Source organism: Erythrolamprus reginae, chromosome 1, assembly GCF_031021105.1.
Source record: "Erythrolamprus reginae isolate rEryReg1 chromosome 1, rEryReg1.hap1, whole genome shotgun sequence".
Taxonomy (NCBI): Eukaryota; Metazoa; Chordata; class Lepidosauria; order Squamata; family Dipsadidae; genus Erythrolamprus; species Erythrolamprus reginae.
The window spans coordinates 100,977,949-100,995,219 of record NC_091950.1 but is presented as its reverse complement, the minus strand read 5'-3'; the positions used below and the strand labels follow the sequence as shown (position 1 = coordinate 100,995,219).

Sequence of the window (17,271 nt, the reverse complement as noted above, 5' to 3'; positions counted from 1 at the left end):
ATTATCCTAACCTTTGTACTGTTTTAAACAAGTCAGTATTAACAATCCTCTTGGGTAGGATAAGTATAGTTGGAAGAAAAAGTTTAATTATACAGAGTTATCCCCACTTTAAGCAACATTTTCTTACAAAATAACCTATCCTGTTAATCAGATTTAAATGGGTAACTTACATTTTACGTGTACATTTTATTTACTTGTAAAATATTGTTGCTGGCTTGATCAGAAGAGAAAGCCATGGTTCCTTGTTCTAAAAGTCTCTTCAACCCTCCCGCCCCTTCCCCCAGTGCTTCCTGTAGAGGAGGAGCTGTGATTGGTTCAGCCTGTTGCCAATCAGGCAGCTGAGGGGTAGCAAGAGCAGAAAGAAAAAAAACCCTCGTGTTGCCAGCCATGAGGTTTCTTTCCTCCCTGTCTTTCACATTGGAACTGTGGAGCTTTGGGACAGTTTTCAGGTCAGTGAAAGTCAGTTACTCTAGTATAAGTCGAGGTTGAATTTTTCAGCACATTTTTTGTGCTGAAAATATTGACTTATATTCGAGTATATACGGGTACCCTATTCCAGGAAATGATATCCCCACTCCCACCCCACTGCCCAAAGAAGCTACAAATGGCAGATAAATGACTATCATACATACAATCCATTTCAAAGAAGGTTGATTTTAAAGAATGATTCTTCAACTCCTCTCCTCCCACATAAAATTGGTCTTTATTCTTTTGGGAAATGCTGGGAGAATTCTGGAAGAAAGGAATCAAAAGGTATGCCAAGATAAATGAGAGTGTTTCTTAAGTCTCCAACCTTTGATTGAAATGGAATGTCCTGGATAACAATGGAATACAAAAAGAAAATATTATTCAAAGATACTCTGTTCTCTATAGGAAAAAATTAGATAAGGATTGTTTTAAATTTAATCCTTATATTCTACATATTCTAGTTCAGATTTTTTGCCTCTTGAGTAAAAATATATGAAAATTGAGCGTTCAACTTGCAACCTTGAAAATACTTTTATTTAACCTAACATTTTTGTTTTTAATTTTGGTGATCATTAACATTCATTGTGAATCTGAATTCACTCCTGTATTTATCAGACCCTTATAATTTTGTGATTTGATTGGAGCAGTGGTTTTCCTTCCATACTTTTTAAACTCATCTGGGAGCTGCTGTTTTCCTGTTAAATTGAGCAGTTCTGAAAATTAGTGTTGTCACCCCCAGTAATACATATTTGCATTTCAGCATTTAAAATTTGAAAAGTGCTTCTGCAATGGAATTTTGATATTTGTTTATCTCTAAGGGAAGAAGGACTGATACCTGTAGCCATGTGCTTCAAAAAGATTGCACAGTAGTAAGTGATACATACAAGCATCTACTACAGTGGTACCTCTACGTAAGAATGCCTCTACTTAAGAACTTTTCTAGATAAGAACAGGGTGTTCAAGATTTTTTTGCCTCTTCTTAAGAACCATTTTCTACTTAAGAACCCGAGCCCGGAAAAATTTCCCAGGAAATTTGAGAGCAGCACGAAGGCCCGGCCAGTTTCCTGCCATTCCCCCTGGGTTTCTCTCTCTGGCGCAGTATATGGGAGGCAGCCTCATGCCGGGTGTATGGGATGTGCATGCGCCTCCTCACCGCCTCAGAGTCCCTCTTTTTTTTTAACCTTTAAAGTTTTGGATTTTTTAAAATTTCCCTCACTGTACCTTCTTCCTTCAGAAGCGACTGTCTTCCTCCTCTTCTTCCTCATCCTCCTCCCACCCAAATTCCGAGCTTTTAATTATTTCCTAATGGGTTTGCACACATTATGTGCTTTTACATTGATTCCTATGGAAAAAAATTGCTTCTACTTAAGAACGTATATGTATACGTATATGCATATGCATATGCATATGTACGTATAGGCTGTATGCATTTCAGGGATAGGATATGTTTACTGTTGTTATCTGGGTACCAGTTACAATGTGTAGCTAGCTCTCTTCCTGGAAATAAATGAATTCGTTTGCCATGTGAAGTGACTCAACTGTGGACCTTGGACCTAAGGGACAGCCAGGGGTAGAGCTGGGCCACTAAAACCCATGTGGTGTCAGAAATGAGTGAATTCTAAATGGCCTCATTTCCAGCCTTTGGCAGCCAGTTAACTGCAGGAAATGCTACAGACAATTGGCCTAAATGACTTCAGGCATTTCAATTATATCTTTTTGCTAGTGGGTCAGACTCGGAAGAGAAGGTCCAGTGTTTGTTTTTGGCATCTTGCTGGGGAAGAGGCACCTGAGATTTACAACCATGTTACAATTTATTCAGGAGGCACATGAGCAAAACCTGCAAACAATAATAGAAAAGTTCACTGCATATTTTGAACAATACTCAATAAAGAGGTATTTTTTTTAACAAGAATTGAAGGTTTTGACAAGTGATGTTTTTTTAATGTTGTAGTGTTAAACAGATCTTCCTAAATGTATGCATTTGGAGAACTTAGTGAGTTACCTATAAAGGATGAGATGTCTGTGGCACATGTTCAGCCACACTGAAAGAGACTTTTGGGACATTGATGTGATCCTGTATCAATCAGTAGATAGAGCCAAAGCAGAAAGATCCTTGGCATCGCAAATACAAATTTTGAGTGCTTCTAGGAGTGAGATATGTGTTTTGCAAGTTAAGCCTGCTCTGGAGCAAACACCTTGCAGGGGTTCCCAAACTTGGCAACTTTAAGACTTATGAACTTCAACTCCCAAAATTCTTAAAGTTGCCAAGTTTGAAGACCTTCGCTTTACAGGAACCTTTCTAGGCTGCAGAAATAAAGTGATCCCTCTATTATCGCGAGGGTTCCGTTCCAAGACCCCTCGCGATAATCGATTTTTCACGATGTAGGGTTGCGGAAGTAAAAATACCATCTGCGCATGCGCGCCCTTTTTTCTATGGACGCGCATGCGTAGATGGTGGAGTTTGCGTTCCCCACCGCCCACGCAAAGGGGAAACCCCGATTCGGCTCCTCGCTGCTGCTGCGCTACTGAGCAGATCAGCTGCTGGGCGGCCGAAGGAACCTTCCCTGGGTCTTCCCCCTCTTGCTGGCGGGCGGGCGAGCGGCGGGCATCAGCGAGGAGCCGGGGTTTCCCCTTTGCGTGGGTGGCCGGGAAGACCCAGGTTGGTGATTCGGGGGAGTGCTGGGAAGCCCCCCAGGCCGGCTGCGACCTTTTAAAACAGCCGCGCCGCTTCCCAGCTGAGTCCTGAAGCCAAACGCGGAAGTTCGCCTTTGGCGTTTGGCTTCAGGACTCAGCTGGGAAGCGGCGCGGCTTTTTTAAAAGGTCGCAGCCGGCCTGGGGGGCTTCCCAGCACCCCCCCAAACCCGGGTTGGTGGTTCGGGGGGGGGTGCTGGGAAGCCCCCCAGGCCGGCTGCGACCTTTTAAAACAGCCGCGCCGCTTCCCAGCTGACTCCCGAAGCCAAACCCGGAAGTGGGTTTTTTATAAATTAATATTTTTTTAAAAATCGCGATACAGTATAGCGTTTTGCGAAGATCGAGATCGCGAAACTCGAGGGATAACTGTATACAGATATTCTGGCTCAGTAAAAAGCAAGTAAATTTTCAGGAGTGGCAGGCAGTAAGTTTATGTGAAGTTGTTGTGGAAATGCTCACATGCCAAGAAATTCCCTAGCATTCAGAACTGTGTGTTATAAATGCTCTGACAAAAAATGATTTTGGAAAAGTTTGTACAACAAAGCAAGTTTTAGCCAACAGACAAAAATGTATGCATATGCTTCTTGTGGAGACATTACAGGAAGTCTATATTTAGTAACCAGAATTAAGATGGGCAGCTTGGTCATTTAATGAAGTGGTTGCTAAGTGAAGCTGTAACTCAGCTTACAAACATACTTCAGTTTTTCTTTGCTTTTCACAACTGTAAAGGACCTAATGTGAGTAATGGTTGCAAAGTCCCAAACTGCTGAAACTATCAAATTGAAGTTTTGGGAAATGAGTAGATTAAAATGTTATGGAACAAAGTTTCAAATAGGTATCTTGTTCATAACATGCCTTATATTGTTACTGAGAGAAAGAAAGTCTAGTTCATGGATATTAATATACCAGGGGAAAGTTAGGATTGAGGAAAAACAATTACAATTACTTGCAGATCAAAAGCAATAGCAATAGCACTTAGACTTATATACCACTTTACAGTGCTTTACAGCCCTCTCTAAGCGGTTTACAGAATCAGCATACTGGCTCCAACAATTTCTTAATGACCTTAGAAAGATGAAATGCTGAGACAACCTTGAGCTGGTTAGAATCAAATCGCTGAACTGCAGGCATCCGGCAGGCAGTTGAAGTAGCCTGCAGTACTGCATTTTAAATACTGTGCTATCACAGTTCACATATCAAAGTTGAGAGCTTATGGAAAAACAATGCAATATTCTCTTACATAAATATCTTGGACCAAAATTTCAAAGATTTCCTCAATGTCTGAAAGTATTGAAATTTATCACACCTAAATAACCTAATTTTTTTTAAAACCCAAATAAACTAACACTGGTTGGAATTTTCTATATTCTTACATGCTAACTTAAGAATTCTTAGGTATTTGATCAGAGCTTAAATTATTAAGCTTCCATCAGTTTTAAATTGTGATTTTAACTTTGTATTACCACACATAATAATATGACCAAGTGTCTACAGAGATTCTCAGTCATCCAGGTCATGATTGTCCCAAAGATGCTTTTTCAAGAGGCTTGAAAACAAACAAACAAACAAAAAATAAATAAATAAATAAATTTAAAGCAGTTGTGGGTTACTACCAGTTCAGACCGTTTCACGTGAGCGATTGGTGGAAATTTGGCCCCATTTGCTGAAGCAGTAATAATGAGTGGTTTGCCACATCCCCAAACCTGTTCCCTGTTCCCCGCTGCTTGAAAGTGGCTGGCAATGAACTTTTTTTGCATATACAAATGTTTCTGCACATGCGCAGAGGGTCAGAATCTGGATGTAACAAAGCATGCACTTCCGACGCAATGCGTCCACTTCCAAACTGGTAGGGAAAGTAAGAGAAACCACCACCACCTCTGATCCAAAGCTATTCCATACATTATATATGTTAGAAGGAAATTAAGAATTGTGAATTGTGGTTTTTAGACTATGAATATACACTGTTCAAAAAAATAAAGGGAACACTTAAACAGCACAATGTAACTCCAAGTAAATCAAACTTCTGTGAAATCAAACTGTCCGCTTAGGAAGTAACACTGATTGACAATCAATTTCACATGCTGTTGTGCACATTCAACTTTGTACAGAACAAAGTATTCAATGAAAATATTTCGTTTATTCAGATTATGTTTTCTTTCCATACAGGTTTGTCACACATAACCACATCATGTATTTGCTGCTGTACTATATGCCAGGAGTTTAGTACAAGCTCTTAATCAACCTTCCTTCTCTAATCCTTATTTTTAATTTTGCTAATTAGGAGGCAGGCATAAAAGTATCTCTGCATGTAGAATGGCATAGTATATACAGCTGAAAACAGCATGTGAAGGGTCTCTTGTTCATTATAACCACAAAGACAGTATCTTTCAGTAATGGCATCCTACTATGCCCCTTATCTAGTACCGCTGAGGATAATACACTGAAATTAACCAAGAAAAGATTTTACAATGTGCTGAGTAAACAAGACTGGAAAAGTAATTTGTGGGTATAAACAAGGTTTCCATTTTGGAACCCACCATGAAAATTAGCTATATTGTAGCACTCAATCTGTCTGCTGACTGATGCCAAAGACTCTTTGATGAATTTCAGCTTTAGCTCTCTTCTACAGAGGACAAAAAATATTGTCCTGAAAGAAAATGAGACAGCAAAGTGTTGTGACTATAAAGCTGAATGTCAAGAATTGAAAAGCTTGGCTGTACGTGAAAGAGGCATATTTTGTTCACTCGTTCTCGTGTCCCAATACTGACAAAAGACCCAGAAGATTCCCTGCAGTAAGGTGACATTTAGGAAGCTCCCTGGTAAGACTAGAAGTAGACTGATTAATTTTTTCACCCTCTGTATCCTCTTTGAAAAGCAGAAAGATTAAAAAAAAAAACCTCAGTCTTTTTTCTCACCCTAAAAGAACAAAAAAATCCTTTAGGTATCTTGTTTCAGCCTGGAAATGTGAGGTCTTGGAAATAAAAGTTTCATTCTATAGGGACCACAGACTTCAAGAATGCAGATTTTTCTTACACTGCTCATGTTACAAATCTGCTTGGCCCTTGTCCAAATGGGAATTAGAACCCGGGCAGCTGTTCAGATGAGAATCCTTACATGCTAACACATGAGAGTCAAAAGGGAAACAGTATCGCTTTTCAGTGCAAGTGTCCAATTAATTAAGATTTAACTTGCCCCCATGATAAATGTGAAATGATTTAATTATAATCAAAATGATCTAAATTGAATAGCTTGTGTTTCAAAGACTCACTCATGTAGTGCTAAGAAGCTCATTAAATTCAATTTGCAGGAATGTACTGCTGTCATGTTTCTTTCCTGAACCACAATATTACATTAGCTTTCTTTGATTATTTCCCTGTAGAGTAAGTACCATTAATACAGCACAATATGTAAAAGAAAAGCTCAGAAGAGACACTAAGATCTATTTAGTTATCCCCGTATCTTTAGACTCTTAGTCTGAACAAGAACATTGCATACAAAGAAATGATGTGACATGCATTTTCTGTGCAGAAAAAGGAGTGAAGTGTTCATATTTCCATTAGCAGTTTTCATGCATCTGACATTCAAAATTGGCTCCATTTTGTTGATTTCTTTAATTATTCAAATATGACATGACAATTAAATAGCAGAATAAGAAAATCTGCACAGAGATGCTAACTGTGTTGCATAAGTTGAAATGTAATTAGAGGAAGCTACAGTTGATAACGAATCTAAAATAGTCCATTTAGGAGTGATTTTGTTTTATTGGGGATATGTTTTATTTTAATATGGATTGGCGTGTTTAACATAGGCAAAGAGACACAAGTTTGATTTATGCAACTGAATGCTAATCATTTCTTCAATAACTTAAAAAAGGATACATAAATTGAGAATTTGGCAATATGATTAACCACATTCCTAAATGTCTTCATTTAACTTCAAATTTAGTTGCAACCCTAACCCAATGAAATTGTTATTTGTTTTCCTGACTTTAAGTATACCAACCATTCAGCTTTTTAAGAAGAAAACACAATTGGTTAAATATGTTTGTAAAAGGGGACCACAAGTTCCCTCTTCTGCTACAATAATTATTAAATAAGAGAAAATATTCTAATATATGCTTCTTGGAACTAACAAGAACAACATCAATTTTACTGAAGGGAATTATGTTAAGAAGTGTAATTTAGTATTCAAAATCCTTTATCAGCCTGCTTCATTCAATGTAATTTGTTCAGCAGTGAGAAGTGGTCTACCAGGCAAAAAGAAAAAGGAAATAACAGATTGTTAAAAAGATTGTAAACAGCCTTTATGAGTAAAAGTTTCATAGGAAAGATGACCACAAAACTATATAAACTGTGTTGACATATAATCTTCAAAATTATATATGTAATGACAGAGACACTTTCATTGATGATCAAACCAACAGGAAAAATTATCTTGAACTCCTTCCCTTTCTGTTCTGTCCCAGCGCAGAGCCTCCCAAGAATCAGATGCACACCACCGGATTAAGTAATAAAAGGTCTTATGTACAAAGGTCTTATGCAGTTAAGTCTTTTCACAAAGAAGTTAAAAGCAGGAAAAACTTCACTCTGATTATAAAGTCTTAGCAGCTGGCAAAAATCCCAGGAATAACTAGTAATAACAACTAATTACTAGACTGTAGGAAGTTTTCTTATCATCAACTTACAGAATTTGGCTGGAAGCCCGGATCTCATCAAGAAAGCCAAGAATATATTCTTTTATTGTTTAGTGTTAGAGTTGAAAGGGACCATGAAGGCCATCAAGTTCAACCCCCTGCCCAAGCAGGAACCCTATAGAACACCAGTCAAGTGGCAGTTCAATCTTCTCTTAAAAATGTCCAGAGTGTTGGAGTTCACAATGTCCGCTGGTAGGTTGTTCCATTGGTTGATCGCTCTGACCATCAGAAAGTTTCTCCTTATCTCCATGTTGAATCTCTCCTTGGTCAGTTTCCAGCCGTTGTTCCTCATCCGGCCCTCTGGTGCTCTGGAGAATAAAGTGATCCCCTCTTCTCTGTGACATCCCCTCATATACTTGTAGACTGCTATCATGTCCGCCCTTGCCCTCCTTTTCTCTAGGCTATCCATGCCCAGTTCCCTCAGTCTCGCTTCGTAAGTCTTGGTTTCCAGTCCCTTAATCATCTTGGTTGCTCTTTTTTGCACCTTCTCCAGAGTTTCAATGTCTCTTTTGAAGTGTGGTGACCAGAACTGAATACAGTACTCCAGGTGTGGTTGGACCAGGGCGTAGTAGAGTGGTATTAAGACTTCCCTGGTCTTGGAGTGTATTCCCCTGTTGATGCAGCTTAGGACTGTGTTGGCTTTTTTAGCTGCTGCTGCACATTGTTCACTCATGTTTTTAAAAACACAAACCAAAAATACAGGAACGGAAACTAGATTCTAAGACGAACGACGTTGTTCTCCGCACCGGAGTGATGCATGATTCCATCTTAAATAGCTTGAGAGCATGACCCAGTGATCAGCAGTGCTACTCATGACTAAACTTCCTCCTGAGTAACCACTCATGCCTCCTAGAGGCCCTGCAAATCCTAGCATCAAGAAGAGGTTCCTCCTCTTCCCCTGAGTCACTCATCTCAGGAGGTGCAGAAGGCCCTGGTTGCTCTTCAGCCTCTGACACCACATCCTCTTCGCTGTCAGTCTCGGGTGTCAGGAACACAAGATGCCTATACTATGCCTCTACTGTTTCTGAGTCCTCTGGATCCATTATTAATTATGCAGGGCGTGAGTGGATCACAACACTTCTCTTCCCTTTTCTAGTATCTGGAATGTGAAAATGACCTTGAGAGATGGAAAGAAGAAATGCTGCCTAAGGAACAAGTAGACAAAAGGAGGAACAGCCTGCAACTGGGAAACAAAAGCAGAAAAGAAACCTCGAAAGATGATAAAAGGAGACAGAGACAGATTTATACTTGCAGACTTGCAAGATCGATGTCAGCCTCCCAGAGAGGAGGAAACATGACAAGATGAGCTAATTCTACTGTATTGTAAGGGTAATATTAACAGAATCGTGCAGGTCTGAATCTTGCAACTTTATTATAAGGGTATATTAACAAAATCTTGCAAGTTTGGATGTACAAATTTCCCACTGTCTCTTTACTGATAGGTAAGTTAGGGTTGATCATTTTAAAGTTTTTTTCTTTGTTTGTTACTCAGTTGCAGTCTCATCCCTATTTTATCTGATTGTTCCCTAAGTAGCATCTCTTGTCCCTATCTTCCAAGGCAATTCTTACATTCCATGACAGTATTAGAGCACAGTATTAGAGCATTTGAGGTGCAGATATTTCCACAATTCCCTTCTGCTTCTATACTAAACTTAGGTGTAATGGAGGAAGAATTTTGTACCCAGATAATTTTCATTGATAGAGGCCCTAATAGACACATATCAAGAATTATATCCCAAGTTCTAAAAATGAATGCCTGAAGGAAGTAAAAGGCTCTTACTATCCCATTTTTCTGGTTCATGGTAGAAGGCAATGATATTTCTCAAACCTGGTCAATATTAATACTAGTAGCAACAATGAAAAAGATTCAGAAATAGATGAAAGCCTCTGCAGATTCACAAATAAGAACAAGTGTTTTTTGTATATGGCTCACTCCAAAAATATAAATAGAACATTATTAAACTGCCTTTTTGTCCTTTGATGTATGATTACACTTTCACAGCAAGAATTTTATATGGCATGCATTTTTTCTCAGTAAAGGACAAGAAAAATTGGGTTCATCTGTATGATCTTTCAAATCACCTTGACCTTGCTGGTTACTGTGAAATCACCTTTGGCACCAGATTCTATTACTGGCAACTGAGGATTGAAGGAAATGAACTGAGAAGTAAAAGATCAATGGTGTTACCCTATTCACATAACCATAAACTACCATAATAGTTTCAATATGACTTATTCTCATGTAAAGGTTCTTTGCAGCTCAAATAAACAGTCAATAATATATTTAATAAAAATACATTTCTTTTTAAATAGAATATGTATGCATTTCCTTTAGGTCTTAAAAATAAGGCTGAATTCTAGGAGTCCATATAAGCATATATAACACTGCTGGACTTTGATCAAATAAATATCACTGGTGCTGATGCGCAAAAAAATAAATAAAAACCAACAACAAAAATAACCATGAATAAATAGTATAAAATCTTTTTTTCTATTGAAATGGGAAAATCAAATGAATTGTTACATTAGTACAATTAGCACAATTAAGTGTATTAAAGGAAAACCACAGAATTTTGAGGTTTTTTCTAAAATGATGGTGTTATAAGCCTCCTGGGTAGACCAGACAGAAAAGATGACCAGATGAGTTAATTCTACTTTATTTTAAAGCTATGTTAACATAATTTCACACATCAGAAAGTTTTTTTAAAATCCCACTCCATCTCTTTAAAACCTGAGAATGAAAAGAGGGTTTCTTCTAAGCTCCTTTCTCTGTCCATTATGCACCTGAGGGCTATGTTTTCTCTTATTTGACTCTTTCATTTAATTCTTATTTGACTATTTTAGGTACACTGAGAGCATATGCACCATGACAAATACCTTGTGTGTCCAATCACGCTTGGAAAATAAAAAAATATATATTCTATTTCATTGGGAGCATTTCTTCACCCCTGACTTTCAGGATCTTTCTCATATATTGTTACAGGTGCACCTTGAAATAACCTGGAATACAGTAGTTAGCTTCAAATCTTTATTTCTGCAGGGTTCTAACTAGACGCGGATACACTTTCACTCAGACGCGAGCTAGTGAAGAGAGCGCATAACACCGGTGGCAATCTTCCTTTTATACTTTCTACCCCGGCAACAAGCGACGCTTCTCTCTTTTATAGATTTGGAATGATGGATACCATTCACATGGTTGGAAAAAACAATGCAAAAGCAGCTATAGCAGGAATTGGGTGGCCACTGATTGCTTGCATGGTGGTCTTAATTGGCCAATCCTATTTTAAGGCTTATCTTTTATGGACAAATTAATTCAAGTTAAGCTATAATATCTTTAAACTACTTAAAAATAAGACATGTATTTTAATTAATTTTAAGAGGGAAAGATTTTTTATAAAATATATAAAAAGGCTTTTTATGGGACCATATATTATGTTTTGGCTCTTTAATATTTAACAGATCAGGAAGGCTACAGTTTATGGCATCTCAAGAGATATGGTATAATTCATTTATCAGATTACAGAGAAATGTAAGAGAAATTTAATTCATTATTCCATAGAAACAAAGAAAAGCGTGCCACCTAGTGAATTGTGAAATACAATTATTACATCACTTCTTGTCTTGATCCAAATTTGATTTATAAAAGGAATAAATTAAGATAATAATATTGAATTTTCACCTTCAAAAGGTATTTGGCAACTTTGCATAATACAAGCTGTCCCGAATCTGACAAACAAGTGAATATATGAGCATGATATTCAAGCAAAGAGGAGAAAAATGTTGATCATACATAAGTAGATTTTTGTTCATATTATTATCTTGAAAGTATTTAGACATCAGTTTAATATTTATCCATAGAATAAACTCCTCTTTAAAATTCTCATTTATTTCTAACCATTGAAACTCAAATTATAGGGCTTATTTCCTTCCCTCAATTGAAAGAAACTCATTTCATTTCCTCTACAGGACATGAAATTACTGTACATTCAGGCAAAGGTCATTTTTTATCAGGAACGCCTGTGCAACTACACAATTTAATCAACAATGCATACAAAAGGGACATCATACTTGAGGTAAGAAACATTAAACATCCCTTTCTCTCAGTGATAATTGTCAGATTATTCATGGCTGAAAGAGCCAATGGTAATAAGGTCAGCCAATGAATAGGCATAGTAACGAAATCAGCCAGTGGGAGCTTGAATATATCTGAGTCTGCTACTATCACATTTAATTAAAATCTAGGTTGGTATTGGGTCATTCCATGTCAAGTGGACCATCTCAGATTTTGATGAAATTTGGCACATAGTTTCTTTATGACATAAAATTATGCTGTGCAAAATTTTAGTTCAAAAGACTAAAAATTGGAAGTTCTGAGAGACCTCAAATAAAGTTTGCAAAATGCTGAGTCGGCAAAAGTGACATTTTGGGCCAACTTCTAGAAACTGTAAATGCGGCGGTTTCAGTAATATGTTGGAGATATTTGGAGAACCTGTACACCTTGTAAGGCTTTATAAACTGGCAAAACCCCATGTACCTTTTCCATGGTTCAGGCTCAAACTTTGCAATAAAATATTGAAAATGAATTTACAGCCATCTTCAGGCTGCTGTAGTTTCAAAACTACTTGGCCTTTCAGGTTGATTTTTGGCAGGTATACTAGGTACACAGCTGCAATGAGGACTTACAATTTGCAGCACTTTCTTTCACGTTGTTGAAAAAACACGTACTTAACGGGTTTTTGCCAAATTTTGGCTATCTTTGATGCCCTATTTGATCCTGTGGGACAGCTTCAATACTCTTCAATACAGCGCCATTAGAAAGAGTAGATTCTCTTCTTGAAGAATATATTGTTTTCATTTTGGTGTCTCTTCATATGAGGATTGAAAAACTCCTCAACTGTTTGCGGGCAGCCTCTGATTTCTGCACTGCACCCTTGATACAAGTGCAGTAAAAGTGATTCTTTTTTCAATAAGTAGCATTTTTTTTAAAAAAATAAAGAACACAAGATATTATAAGACTGTGTTAAAAATATTATAAAACAGGAATGTATGTTAGGAAATGGAAGGGTGAGGCCAGGTTTCAAATAAGGGTCCGAAAAAATGGGGGTTTGTCAGTATTGTTGCATGATAGAAGAAACAGGCCCATTGATGTTTCTAATGGCTGTATAAGTCATTTAGTTCTTTAAACATGAGTTGGTCCATGGTGGCTCATCGCCAAGAGGTCATGCCCAAGAGCCAGGTATGTCCAGCCACAGGTGGGGCACTTGGCACTGGTTCCCAAGCCTGAAGGTGGGCATCTTATACGAGGTTCCCAAGCCTCTTTTGGGTGTCTTTGCCTAGGTTCCCAAGCCTAAAGGAAGTGTCTTAATGTTTCCCAAGTCGTAATAAAACATCAGTGCTACAGAGACAAGAATTTTTCACTGATAATTTTAGCTGGTTTTTTGGTAATTTATACTGTCGTCCAAGTGCTGTAGTTGCTGGTACTGGAAGAACTGCTAGAATATGCTGTTTAGGAATCCACCAGGAATCTCTTCTGCTAGGCCAATGAAATGATTGGATGTGCAGGCCCATATGGATGCATAAACTTGATCAAGGCATCATGTTTTACAAATGATGTGTCAGATATTTTGCTATTCCACCATTCGTTGTCATAAACACAGGCAACTTCCTGACCAAGCTGAAGTTCAGGCACATTAATCCCAGGTACACTCACTACGTCCTCTGATTTACAAAGCTTGGCAACGAATGAGGAACAATCATTTGACACTCTACTTAATGAAATTTGGTTCAAGTCAGATTCTAGCAGTTCTTCCAGTACCAGCAACTACAGCACTTAGTAGCTAGCTGTCATAAGTAATATTTTCATAGGCGAGGAAGAAAATATATAAAATATTGTATATTTCTGAACTCTATCATGCTACCTTTGATTTATTAAAATAGTTTGTCAGTTTTCTGTTTCATTCCTATGCATTGTAAACTCTTGGATTGATTACTTTTTGAGCAAGTCACAAAAAGAAGCAGATTTATCTTTTCCTTAATTAAATGCCTCTTTTCTCTGTTTTATATAGAGCCCCAGCAATCTTTCGTAATGTTACTTCTGCTTCTTTTTAATTTGGTAAATTTCCCAAAATTTGGACAAGGCAGAAACACATTTACTTAAATATTCTCAACTCCAATATTATAATTATCTAATGTTATATTTACACTTTCATTAACTCTTTTGGGAAAGTTAAATTTTATTGTATTTATCTCTCTTTTTAATGAAATTTATAGCTCCATGATCCATTATAACTGAAATATAATCATTAGTAATACATTGGGGAACTCTCCACCCAACTAAGTATTGACAAAATGAAAACTGCAAACCACGTTTCAATTCAAAATCAATCTGAATTATCTTGAAGTGGAAAATAGACAAAAGATTCAGTATAGTCACAGTTTTTCCGTATCCTTCCTTCCCATCCTTCTCTCTGTTTCCAATTATGTATCGGATCACAAGAATGTTCACCAGTAATTAAAAAATTCCTCTCCACACTCTTTCCAAGCTTCTCCTCTATCCCACCCTCCCGAGGAGCAAGCCCAGGATTGTTCCTCGGATTTTAGTGCAGGAACTCCCTCCCTTCAAGGTCATCCTTCTATAGCTGTCTTTTTCTTCCCTTCCCAAATTCTGCATCAAGTGGGGTCCCATGGTTGGTGTTTTCCCATCTTCAGCCATCAGGGAAAGAGAGAAAGAGGGAATCTATACAGAAAAAGCACCTGGGCAGAGAAGATTTGGTCTTCCGCTAGCCGGCGAGCTGAACACTCAAATAATACATCCTAGATCTGAATGAATGAAAAATTCTCATTGAATACTTTGTTCTATACAAAGTTGAATGTGCACAACAGACTGTGAAATTGATTGTGAATCAGTGTTGCTTCCTAAATGGACAGTTTGATTTCACAGAAGTTTGATTTACTTGGTGTTTTATTGTGTTGTTTAAGTGTTCCCCTTATTTTTTGAGCAGTGTATATATCTTTCTCCCTCTCTGGTTCCATGATGTAATTGTCACATCACCAGCAGGTTGGTTTGGGCAATCCAGAACAAACTGGAAAAAACCCACCTCTGATTTAAACCATTTATATACCAACTTATAGCCTATCAAGATTTCATGACAGAATATAGTCCATTCTATTGCAAAAGAAATAAAACAGCAGATTATATCCTTAACAAGTCATAAAGCAGCAATAAAACATTTGCAATAAATATCTTCAAGTATTAAAAGGTTTACAGCAAATAAAACAAACTGACTAAGAATCCAATTTCCTCTTCCTCTTAATTTTTGTCAGTACCATAAAGGGATTTATTGTATTATTTCTGTTCCTTTGCAAACCTATCTTATCCTTTTCTATCTCTACTTCATCTGCACACTCTATATGCTATCACTCTGTTTATTACATGCCTTTTTAACGTTAAGTCCAACAAAACAAGTAGAGATGGTCCTTCTTATGTTTTCTGGTGCAATATTTGGTTCATTCTGTCATCCCTGGTGGCTTTGAATTCAGCATTGATCTCCCAAGGTTCTTTGTCTATTTATCCCAAGCTTCTTTTATTTTGAAAATAAGCTTTAGAATTTATTTCGGGGCTACTGGTAATAGGTAAGCCTCACTTAACATGGTGATAGGAATGATCACTAAGCAATGCAACTGTAAAGTGAAATGTCACGTGACCATATCACTTAGTGATGAGCAGTGGCAAAAAAATCCCACTTTTTCTTTTAGAAAAAGATGAAAACAAGATGGTGGTGCATGTATAATGCTGGAAACTCGACTTCTGCACATGTGCAGAAGAAAAAAATGTGAAAAAAATTCCTTCCAATTGTTTTTTTAAAGATGGCTGCCTCCATGGACCGGCACCAACTGAACTGGTTCCAACAAGATAGATGGATGGATGGATGGACGGATGGATGGACGGACGGACAGACAGACAGACAAAGAAAGAGAAAAATATTTTGAGTATTTGATGGATTTCTTCAAAAGTGATCATATTTAAAATTAAACTCTATGCTAAGAGAAAAAATGATTTTCTGAATAAAAGTCTGCGCAGATGTTATCCTGAAGTTGTGTCGTAATAAGAAAGGAAATGAGAGGAGGATTAAGCAAGGTCAAATGAAGATCAACCTGTTCATTCCACGTGCAACTGTGATGAGAGATTTAAAAGTTTGCCTAGCCTTCTGCACATAAATAGAAATTGCATAACCATAATTTAATCCTATTACATTGTTGTACAGCTTTATATAAATCCAGTCTGTGACAGTGTAATTGGCTTTCAGATGCTAATTTATTCTTCCATTTTTAACATATATTATTATAATCTCTTGAAAAATCAATATCAGTTCTCAATTTTTTTCCTGAAGCTGCAATTCTTGCTTTCATGTTCACTTCAAGAAAACGCTCTTTTAAAAAAAGTCACCATTAAGATTATTTTGCTTTTAAAAAGCTACACAAGTCAAAGCAAAAATATAAATGCAAACTCCTTCAATATTTTGGTGTATTCAGAAGCATATTCTCCATAGTTTACATTTTTGAAAAAGAAAGAGCCATTTTCTAGGTTCCAAATCTGCATCATAATTGGCCAATTAAACTGAGTCTACCCTGACTTTTTAATTGGTAGATTGTGCTCTCACACTTTGAAGCAGTTGTTACATAGAATAATGCCTATTGATAACAAAGATTAGAAAATTGAGAATGGAATAGCTCAAGTGTACCTGATGAATTTTAAACACACATGGAATTTGTCAATGCAAGCTGGCATAAAGAATTCTTTTAATGTTTGCATGTTTCCAAAATTCTTAGGAATGCTTCAGTTTGGTATTTTTATATTATTTAATTTTCCCTTGAAAAGTTAGACAACAATGGCAGTAAGAATGGTTTTACCATCTCTAATTCAATAATTTGTGACAAAATATGATCAATATTGGTTTATTTATATTTAGGTTTTTTTGCAGAGTGGATTGCTATGGTTCAGTTTTTGAGAAAAAGCTCTTGAAAGTTAAATCTGCATTCTCACAGTGTTTGTTGATGTGTCACGTTATGCCTCAATATTCCAACCTGTTAAAATATTCATGAGCTGGGAGAGTCATGTTAACAAGGTCAGCCAATGAATAGGCATAATAACTAAGTCAGCCAATGGGAGCTAAACACTTCTGAATCTGTGCAGAGAATTGAAACTGAAAACTTAAGCTTAAGGCTGGGCTTGACTCAGTACTCTCTGCTCTCTGTCCACTCTGTATTTTCTGCACACTCTATGCTTGTCTGTTCTGCTGTAATGTATGTATGTATGTATGTATGTATGTATGTATGTATGTATGTATGTATGTTTATAAAGAAGTTAATGAATCTAGCTGAAGCAGTCATCTATATGTGCTTCTTGTTTTGATTTTTAG

General features: G+C 37.1%; 1 long non-coding RNA gene across 1 annotated transcript; it reads left to right on the top strand.

Annotated features, from left to right (window-relative positions):
- The first annotated feature begins 388 nt into the window (after positions 1 to 388).
- On the top strand, positions 389 to 15,986 carry LOC139157778 (uncharacterized). Its single transcript, XR_011557565.1, has 3 exons — positions 389 to 449; positions 11,819 to 11,925; positions 15,719 to 15,986. It is a non-coding gene; the product is annotated as an uncharacterized lncRNA (long non-coding RNA).
- Positions 15,987 to 17,271: the final 1,285 nt, after the last annotated feature.